This window comes from Macrobrachium nipponense, chromosome 34 (genome assembly GCF_015104395.2).
Source record: "Macrobrachium nipponense isolate FS-2020 chromosome 34, ASM1510439v2, whole genome shotgun sequence".
Taxonomy (NCBI): Eukaryota; Metazoa; Arthropoda; class Malacostraca; order Decapoda; family Palaemonidae; genus Macrobrachium; species Macrobrachium nipponense.
Genome location: NC_061095.1, coordinates 8,198,396 through 8,207,797, shown reverse-complemented (window position 1 = coordinate 8,207,797; position 9,402 = coordinate 8,198,396).

Genomic DNA, 9,402 nt, shown 5'->3' with positions numbered 1-9,402 from the left:
TAGCTAGCTACTCATTAATGAGAAATTTCCCTCATTGCTCTCTTATAATATACGCTATAAAAGCCATTCTTATAAAACATTAACAAATTATCCTTTTGGATATTTAAACAAAGATTCTGTTCCCCAGAATTAATATAATATATCTTGGTTCCCCCCTTTGGAGATGCAAATTTTACATGCACTCTCGTTGCGTTTTATACATGATGTACCTAGTTTGCTTACGTGGAGGAGAGAGAGAGAGAGAGAGAGAGAGAGAGAGAGAGAGAGAGAGAGAGAGAGAGAGAGAGAGAGAGAGACTCAAATCCTGTTTTTATTTACATCAAAAGAACCTAAAGAATTAGGCCTGCTATTTTCAGTCCAAAATGATTTTAAAAAATAAAGAAGTTAAGGAGCAACTATTCAGAGAGAGAGAGAGAGAGAGAGAGAGAGAGAGAGCAGAGAGAGAGAGAGAGAGAGAGAGAGAGGACTACATGAAAAGAACCTAACAAATTAGGCCTGTTAATTTCAGTCAAAAATGATTTTTTTTTTAGAAAGTAATGAAGTTTAAGAGCAACTATTCATAGAGAGAGAGAGAGAGAGAGAGAGAGAGAGAGAGAGAGAGAGAGAGAGAGAGAGAGAGAGAAAGGACTTACATCAAAAGAACCTAAAAAATTAGGCCTGCTAATTTCAGTCCAAAATGATTTTAGAAAATAATGAAGTTAAGGAGCAACTATTCAGAGAGAGAGAGAGAGAGAGAGAGACTTACATCAAAAGAACCTAAAAAATTAGGCCTGTTAATTTCAGTCAAAAATGATTTTATTTTTTTTGGAAATAAAGAAGTTAAAGAGCAACTATTCATAGAGAGAGAGAGAGAGAGAGAGAGAGAGAGAGAGAGAGAGAGAGAGAGAGAGAGAGAGAGAGGACTTACATCAAAAAGAACCTAAAAATTAGGCCTGTTAATTTCAGTCAAAAACTATTTTAGAAAATAATGAAGTTAAAGAGCACTATTCATAAATGATAGAGAGAGAGAGAGGAGAGAGAGAGAGAGAGAGAGAGAGAGAGAGAGAGAGAGAGAGAGAGAGAGCAAATGTACAGTACAGCACAGCTGAAGAAAGATATGGCCACGTAATTAAGCCTCATTAAAAGTGATTAATATGGGACACGAAGTGACGCCTTAGGAATAATTTAGCTGTTAAAGTTAACGTTTCCTTTTCCAATTTACACGACGTACCTAGGCGCAGGTTCGTGATGAAAGGAGGAGAAGAAGAAAAATAAGAAGAGGAAGGTTTACAGCGGATACAAAGGTTTGTTTGTCTAAGTACTGAACAGCTCAGCGTGGAGGAATAAATGGATGGGTGTATGGAACTCTGGGTCGAAGTAAACACACTGGGTCAAATGTCTCTCAGAGCCGTATTGAAAAATCAAGAAACGGCATCGAATGAGAGGTGCGAGGTGAGACAGTCAAAATACTACAATGAATTAACGAGAAAGAAACCCAGATAACCATTCAAAGGTAAGCGAAAGGTTTACCTCCTATTCTCTACAAGCTTGATAATCGTGTAGCCAGCTGGTTAATAATTATGATAAAACAAAAAAGAGGCTGACTTTTAAGGCTAAACTTAAGAATGCTGTCTACAAACACGACCGATGGCCATAAAATGCTAAAGGAAATTAACTTCTCAAGAACAAATTCTTTTACAATAATGATGAGCATGCAAAAATCTTTTCAGTATCGCCAGAAAAACAATGATGTCAAGAAGAGGTTAAATAAAAAAAATAGAATACTTGATATGTAAAAAAATCCTTTTTAATCGTGATGTGTATGCACAAATTTTACACGAATTATATTATAAAATTTTGCTGAAAAGATAGTGTAAGAAGGAGCATCTCTTAAAAAGAGCACTAATGAGATGAACGGGTGTTAGAGAGCTCCGCTAATAAATAACAAGAATAAGAGAGGAAAGGGTAGCTTAAAAACCATAATTTATCAGGACCAACTGATGCTGAGGAAACTGGTCGCGAAAATATCACTAAAGATCAAAGTAGCTGGGAAGAGGAAAAAAAAAAAGACAGAAGGAAACTTAAATATAATCAATGAAAAAAATAATTCGGCCACAATTCATAGCATCCAAATGTTACAAAAACGGCAGTATTTGGAAAAGATCCAAGAGGAAATTAATGAAAAATGAAAATAAAACCTCGTAGCAGAAATGGGAAAGATATATCATAATTAGGTCCAGAGAAAATGAACAGATTCGCCTACAAAGCAACTTATAGAAGAAAAGAAAAAAGAAATCTGGAAACTGAAAGTGGATCTTGAACAAAAAGTTTCCTTTGGTCAGCCTCCTAAGAAGGGAACCGCCCTTCGGAGGGTTGAAGAAGGGAAGGACAACTGGCTGACAGACAGAAGTGGGTTTCTATTGCACCATTCCCTTTGTGAATGCCAAGTTCTACAGAGCACATGCCAAACTCTATTTTTTTTCTAACGGTCCACCATCTACCCTAACAATTTACAACCTGGTCTTTACCTACTCACTGTAGATGGTGTACCTCTTTTGCTTTATTGCATTCATTATACTATATACAATAATAAGCTATTTACAACTGAAACTACTACTATCCAGTGTCTGCCCAGTTCGATCTCCACTTAACGAAACGATGCTAAAGTAGTAGTAGATCAAATGTGCTATAACAGACTGCGACATCAAAAAGGTCTCAAGTCTCTAATCCAACGAAAAATGCCAACACCTTCAAGGATATTGCAAAAGGAAATCAGGCAAAAAAAAAAAAAAAAAAAAAAAAAAAAAAAAAAAAAAAAAAAAAAAAAAAAAAAAAAAAAAAAAAAAAACAAAAAAAAAAAAAAAAAAAAAAAAAAAAAAATAGTAGGCCTTTCAGGCCTTCAAACGATACCTCTCACTAAAAGCTAGCAATCCGAAGGATATCCTGCATGTAGTGAGGAGATAATATACTGAGCCAAACCGAACCAAGTCAACGTATCAGAAATGAACGTAAAAAATGGCCTACAGGATTCTCTGGTTGAAATTCCAAACCTGATAAAAGCCGTCACGATGATGTTCAGTCCAGTCTGGGAAACGAAGAATTCTGCAAATTCGTTAGCTTAGCTGTCAAAAGAGTATCATTGTGACGTCGAATATTTGGCAAGTAAAATGCGGGAGCTTTTCCATCTCTTTTCTGGTATATTTTTGAACAGCTTTTTTTTTTTTTTTTTTTTGTAAACCGTAAAGGAAGCTATTATGATTAGAACACTGAATTCATTCGAATCAAATTGTGAATGATAACAGGCAGGGAGTCATTTATAAAAGACAAGGAACTTTTTGTAAATCTAAGCAAGAAACATAAGTTTATAACAAAGTAAAAGGGTGATTGCCTTCATTTATGGCCTTATAAAACTGAGCCTTAAACGACGAAAAATTTATAAAACTATGTCTCTCTCTCTCTCTCTAAAAATCATTCTTAGAATTGGTTTTGGATGGCACTGTCCCTCAAGCACGAAAAATTAAGTCCTCTTCACCAACTTAATTAATCCATATTAACTGTTTGCATAACTGGAACTGACTTACATGGAATCAAACATATTTAGGTCGACATTTGTTATGAAAATTTCTTAAGAGAAAACTTTATTATCAAAATGATTAACTACTGAAGTTTTGTCTTTGCTTCAGCAGCTGAAGGATGAACCTGACAGTGACATTATTTCTTAGCTGGGAGAAAAAAAAAAAAAAAAAAAAAAAAAAAAAAAAAGTCTTCAGCGCAGTCGAGTTTTCTGAACATCGTATAATGCTGTAAGAAAATCTCAGCCACGACCCATGAAAATTTCAGAAACAGTCCCGTGGTAGCCTGTGTTGCTGACACCTATAGTGTTGCCAGACGCACGATCATTGCTAACTTTAATTCTAAATAAAATAAAAAAAAAACTACTGAGGCTAGAGGGCTGCAATTTGGTGTCTTTGATGGTTGGAAGGTGGATGATCACCAAACCAATTAGCAGCCCTCTAGCCTCATTAGTTTTCAAGATCTGAGGGCGGACGGACAGACAAAAAGCCATCTCAACAGCTTTCTTTTACAGAAAACTAAAAAGAGGAAAACACTTAAACCAACAATACAATCTCGAATCAGAACAGAATAGAAGATTAGGTTATGAAGAAAAAGGTCACAAAAATAAAGCACTAAAACGTGATTTCTAAGATTTATTACCGTTTTCCAAACAATAATTTTCAGGACGATGTCACTGGCACCATGCCCATAACAGATGGTCACAGTGGGTTTTATACGTCTTCAATATTTGGCATGCATTGTTAATCTCCCATCGAATTGCTGTCAATATCTTATTCACTGCTCGGTAGCAGCGGCGTACAAACGTTCCACAAAGAAAAATAATTACTCTTCAAGATTCAGTGACAAATCCCGCAGGATATTTGGAGCTCTTGTAGTTGTCAAGCAGCAGACAGTGTGACGATGTCAACTTTCGCAAAAGGCGACCTTGTTTAAACGAATGAAACGTTGTCAGAATGGCATATTTCACAAGAAATAAACAACGCGGTGCCATCACGCAGCCATAAATATCGGGACTCCTGCAGTGACAACGATTAAGTATTTCTGTTGCGTCTACAAGACGGTGTAAGAGATAATCACAGCCTCGAAAACAAATGGCTAACAGGTGACTCGATTCCTTCGGCTATTAGCGAGCCTTTACCTCCGCCAATCAGGTTGGAGGAAAGTAAACGTTTTCCCCCATTGCCAGTCTGCGTATGACCCAGATATCCCAAGAACAGGTGAACGGAGCTTGATGAACGTTGGTGAAATTATTAATTGGGTGAGCTCTAACTCAACATCAGCTTATGTCGGCCTCAATTACGATCTAGTCACTTATCGCCATGGGAAGCTATCTGGTTCAGCACTGTCACTGTTGTGTGTTCAAAGACAGTAGAAGCTTCCTTGTATTCGTAAGAGGAAATGTTAATGCCTTATCAAACTGGTCTGGCGGAGGATTGCTTGCTAATGAATGCACTGCCCAAATTGATTGCATTCTTAACACCCACCCCCCTCGAGGTATTAGCGTGGATTGCTAACGTAACTGTAATCTTCATTCTGTCATTGTTTGATAAAAAGAAATATAAAATGAACATACAATTACCCGCAATCAAGGCTTATCGCCCCTCTTCTATCTAATCTATCATTTCAATGCCAAATAGAACTAATGAACATTGAAATACTAATGCAATCGCTAAGACTGATAAGACTTCAAAACTAAAAAAAAATCATATTTTTTTATTATTTCGGAAGTGGATGGATTGGACACAGATGACGCTGATGTTTTGCTACTATGAATATGTAAATGCAGCAATATATGAAGAAAAAATATTAATATTGATGAAAACTTGATAAGTTGAGGAAGAGAAATATTAAAAAAAAATAAATAACCACATATTAAGGACATGGAACAGACGAAATCAAGAGTAAAAACAACAGACATATAAGATATGCTACGCAGATATGATGATGAAGCAAAAATAGAAATGAGAAATGTTAATTATAGGACGTAGTTCAATGTAACAACGATATGACCGTGGCAATGAAAAAATAAATCCATCCAGGTTCGCTGATAATACAAAGGCTGAGGTAAACGAAAACATGAATTGAGGTCTTGAGAAAAATTCGGAAATGTGAATAACACGGATATCACAATAATATGAGTGGATGAACACGAGACGAACAATTAAAACAAGGAGTGATCCGCCCTCCAAAACACGCTAAAATCTATAGTCAAATAGAGCCTTGTTTCACCAACGAATATTGATATAAAGATGCTATATTTCATTAAAATATTTTTTCTATACTGATTAACATGCACATTATTTATTTTTTTTTTTACATTTTCATTCTGAAAAATAAATCATTAATATCCTATCGTAAAATTACTGTAGCTTTAACTCAACACTGGAACACCTTTTTTCAGAACCTTTTAGACTCTTCCAATTACCTTTCCTAGCCCCCCACCCCCAACAACAACAACAACAACAACAACAAAGTCATTTGTAGGCTTATTCCCTGAGTAAGCGAAAAATAACAGGAAAAAAAACAGCACAAATTTAAAGAAGATTTGTCAAGAATTCAGAGAAGAGTTCTGGAAATTTAAGCATAAAAAAGGGCCGTCAATAAGTACCCAATGTTAAGGATGCTTGGCATCGAAGAAATCTTTTTAAGTCAACTTTTGACACTGAACTCGAATTTCTTCTGAGAGAGAGAGAGAGAGAGAGAGAGAGAGAGAGAGAGAGAGAGAGAGAAACTCGTAATGCCAGCCTTCAGTAATGTACACTTCCTCAGAATCTCCTCTTATCTGAGAGAGAGAGAGAGAAGAGAGAGAGAGAGAGAGAGAGAGAGAGAGAATTGCAGTCATTTTAAGAAGGATTAACGTGACAAAATACTTCGTAAAAATTCATTTACAATCAAAGAAGGTTTTTTTTCCACAGTTGGTAAATCTGTACACTCAAGTTAGATGGTTCGATTAGATGAAATTAGTTTTGCACCTAATCTCAAAGAGAGAGAGAGAGAGAGAGAGAGAGAGAGAGAGAGAGAGAGAGAGAGATGGCTGCCTCGTTGGCACCATCAAGCGACTGATCCATAAGTCAGTCGGACAAGCCATTCGCAGAAGTTTTTATAGCCTGAGTGGGCACAGGTTAAAGAGAGAGAGAGAGAGAGAGAGAGAGAGAGAGAGAGAGAGAGAGAGAAAGAAAATGAACCTTGGTACCCTTTCTTATTTGCTTTATTGCCACCGACATCGGCCCTGGCTCCGTCATTTAAACAATAAACCTTATTATATCGTCATTATCATCGCGATTAACACGTCCGCCATAAATTTCATCAATTATTCTGACAATCCCCGTTAATATTCATTATTTACATTACGGCAATCATAAACACATTCAACAACAATGGTCCGTCTTTTATTACTCCTTTGGCTAAAAGAACTATAAAAAAAAATGTCTGAACAATGGACTGCCGAAAGTTATTGCAATCATTCAATAAGAGAGAATCATGAAGATTTAAAACGAAGTAAACTGATATGGTAGGAATATTTATATTATCTACAAAATAAATAGAAAATGTTAATTAGATATTTACTAATTATCTATCGGGCTATCGACGTGCAAGCTAAAATATTTCATTGGTATATTGAAGGTTTAATATATATGTTTGAAAGTTATATCATGTTTGCACAAAGGGTTTTGTTTAATAATATTTTTTTCCATGATGAAATATTCAAATAAGACTTCCTTTAATAAAACCGACAATTTCTTTTCAATCAGATATTTAAGGCTGTTATTATTCTTGTTATTATGGGTACGAATATAATTTCAGTTTTTTCATTTAAATCTGATCACCATAAAAGTTAATTAAATATGAGAATGGTTCTAAAATTTTGTCACCCACACACACACACACACACACACACACACACACACACACACATATATATATATATATATATACTATATATATATATATATACACACACACACACACAACATATGTTTGTGTGTGTGTGGAAAGAGAGAGAGAGAGAGAGGAGAGTTAGAGAGAGAGAGAGAGAGAGAGAGAGAGAGAGAGAGATTTAATATTGAGGGTTGCTCGAGTCAAGTCAATTCCAAAAAAATGACAAAAACAAGTAGACCTCGACGAAAACATGGTTAATGATGAACCCTGGTAACAAGACGACGGCCGTGCATTAGCAAAATGCTTCCAGAAGGAAGGATGGTGGTGGTGGTGGTGGTGGTGGTGGTGGTGGGGGGTTTGGGGGGAAGAAGGCGCAGAGGAGGAGGAGGAGGAGGACACCTTTTTAACAATGCAACAAGGCTATCAGACAGGTCGTTAAAGGCAGCCCCTTTTTCATACTTTCACAGAGGACGCGGCCAATTCATAATGAGAAATAGAAAGACTTCATGACCAGAATAAAAAAAAAAATAAAAAAAAAAGTTTAGAGAGAGAGAGAGAGAAAAAAAAAATGAACCCTCTGTATGTGCAAGGGGGTTAAGGCTATTAATATGACCATAAATAATAATTTTATAGCAGGGCCCCCGCTGCTACTCCCTCGGGAGCAAATGTCATCGGGGGGCTTTTTTGCCGTTATTTTCTATTTCTTTTCTTTCGCTTCAGCTGAGACCCCACAATTAATACCGAATCCTGTTTGATCCGGCGAGACTCCTTCAGGAGTGTGGGTGGCTGGGTGTGAAGTTCATGAGACACGCTGGGGATTCTAGTCTGGAGTATAGGATCTCGTGTCTGGGGCTGCGTGGGAGGAGAGAGGCTGAAACGTGAGCTAGGAGTATAGGAAGGAGCTGCGTAAGTGGACCCTGAATTATCAGTGTTTTTGTCGTAGACAACAGTGACTCGATATCCGGCAATCACGCGTCCTCTGCTACACTATCAATATCTTGGACAATTTCCAGATGTTGGTCAATGAACAGTGGCCTTGATCAAGCAAGACGTGTTGAACATGGCAAGTGTATTATGGTGATGACGAGCATTATTTATATATTTTATTTATTTATTTATTTGTTTGTTTTTCTGAGATCTGATATCCTCTTCTTTCCCTATTTCCCATCACCTTCTTTTACTTCTTTCGAATGATCAACATATTCTCGGGAAGTTTGAATTTCGTCAATGGCCCCTGTGGGTTTGTTCCATATGAATACGGTTCATCTTTTGGATAATAATAATAATAATAATAATAATAATAATAATAATAATAATAATAATAAGGCGATACTCAAGTCAAAACTCATGGAGGAAATATGATAAAAGCCATAAACACATGGGCAGTGCCAGTAATCATGATACAGCGCAGGAATAGTGGAATGGACGAAGGCAGAACCTCCGCAGCATAGATCAGAAAACACTAGGAAACAAATGACAATAACACAAAAGCCACAAAAATTACACCCAATAAGAGCAAATACGGACAGACTATACATAACACGAAAGGAAGGAGGGAGAGGACTACTAAGTATAGAGGACTGCGTCAACATTGAAAACAGAGCACTGGGGCAGGGGCAATATCTGAAAACCAGTGAAGACGAGTGGCTAAAGAGTGCATGGGAAGAAGGACTAATAAAAGTAGACGAAGACCCAGAAATATACAGAGACAGGAGAAAGACAGAGAGAACAGAGGACTGGCACAACAAACCAATGCACGGACAATACATGAGACAGACTAAAGAACTATCCAGCGATGACAATTGGCAATGGCTACAGAGGGGAGAGCTAAAGAAGGAAACTGAAGGAATGATAACAGCGGCACAAGATCAGGCCCATAAGAACCAGATATGTTCAAAGTACGATAGACGGAAATAACATCTCTCCCATATGTAGGAAGTGCAATACGAAAAATGAAACCATAAACCC